We start from the raw sequence: 1628 nt of genomic DNA on the forward strand, positions 1-1628 counted from the left end.
CCCAGTTTTAACCCTTGTTGCATCTTGCGCCAATGTGTATGTTGAAATATGTTTATAAGCTCTTGTCTATAATGGTTCTGTAACGTTTTCAGATGTCTTCACCTTCTCCTTCGGTTGGCATTCGAAGTACTCCATCCTTTCACATGCAGGTAAAAATCTTTAAATAAAAATAAATTATTAATGTTCCAAATAATAAATATGTCTGAACCACAATACATATTTATTTATTTCAGGGACACTCCGACACTGAATACTCTGCTGGCGAGGAACTGCGTTTTTCTCCTGAACCAATGGAGTCAGTAAGTGTGGAATGTTATATTTAGATTTTTTGGTTTCTACACATCCATAATTGGTACAGTGGATATAAACTCGAAAGGTACATGATTTGCCAACAGCGCAAAAGGATAGATAGGCCAATGTATTGGCAACAAGATTTGAAAGAGTGTATATGGGTGATGCATTTTGGTTGCTGCAGGGCAGGCAGACGGCAATTTTCAGTGAATCCAAAACTGTGTTTGTTTTTCAGACACAGGAGGGTACACATTCCATTGAAAATCCGCGAAGTAGACGTCATAACGACGACGATGTGAGTATCTATACTTAGGTTCTCTAAAGTAATCAATTGTCTTTTGTGATAACTATATTATTAGGACACAAACAGGCAAAGTGAAACTCCATCACCTGTTCAAACAAGAACTTCCAGGCGTGGTGGTCGCGGACAACGTGGTCGTGGCAGTAGTCGTGGACGTGTAGGCCGTGTGAGTAGGCACATGTGCTGTGATGTGAGCTGTCTACACTGCCCCCAGTATACAGTATCTTATATCACCTATAAGATAACGTGGCCCTCATACCCCAAAAAAAAAATTATTATTATTATAACAAATGACCGTGAGGATTGGAGACATTGGTTTTACCCAAACAAAAATTTAAGTGTTGCTTATCCCATAATGGACATACCATGAACAGGGGCTACTCTCATATTAAATTAAAAGCAACGACCCGCTCGCCAAGTCTATATCTTTATAGCCCTTCACACCCAAAGACCAAATACAAGGAAACCAAACATTTTTTACAATTTTTTCATTAAAACCAAAGATGCAGTGGGCAGTGGTGGCACATGCAACATATTCGCTATACAAGTTTTAACAAAAACACTTAAGTGCAGTTGGAATTGCAGGTAGCTTTTTAAGGTAATGATAACATTTGTTTTAAACCAAATAGGGTAGACAGCAAGTATTGGACGAGGAAGAAATTCTCCCAATCATAAACTGTGAGCTGCTAATACAGCTAGTAGAAGCAAGGCCAGCTCTATGGGACCAAACAGACCGCAACACGACTCGTCGACAATGGCAAGAGGTCTATGCCAATGTGGTTCCCACATGGAACGATTTGAGCCGTCAGGCTCAAAATAATTGTGGTACATTAATTTAATTCCTTTTGTTAATTCATTTGGTTTTAGAAGATTTGATAGTGATGTTTCTAGTTGGAAAAATAGTGAAGTGAGCATAAGTTTTCTGTTCGGAAAACTCGGTTTCAACAACTGATACAGCCAATTCAGTTATATACAATGCAGAATGTTGGACTGCCTGGGGCAACAGTTTTTTATGCAATCCGATGTCAACAGAAAA

The 1628-nt window shown here is 38.9% G+C and overlaps 1 long non-coding RNA gene across 1 annotated transcript; it reads left to right on the forward strand.

Moving 5' to 3' along the window:
- Positions 1 to 255: 255 nt before the first annotated feature.
- Positions 256 to 758, forward strand: LOC120999987. Its single transcript, XR_005778714.1, has 3 exons — positions 256 to 299; positions 527 to 586; positions 651 to 758. It is a non-coding gene; the product is annotated as an uncharacterized LOC120999987 (long non-coding RNA).
- Positions 759 to 1628: the final 870 nt, after the last annotated feature.

The sequence above is a fragment of the Bufo bufo genome, chromosome 4 (genome assembly GCF_905171765.1).
Source record: "Bufo bufo chromosome 4, aBufBuf1.1, whole genome shotgun sequence".
Taxonomy (NCBI): Eukaryota; Metazoa; Chordata; class Amphibia; order Anura; family Bufonidae; genus Bufo; species Bufo bufo.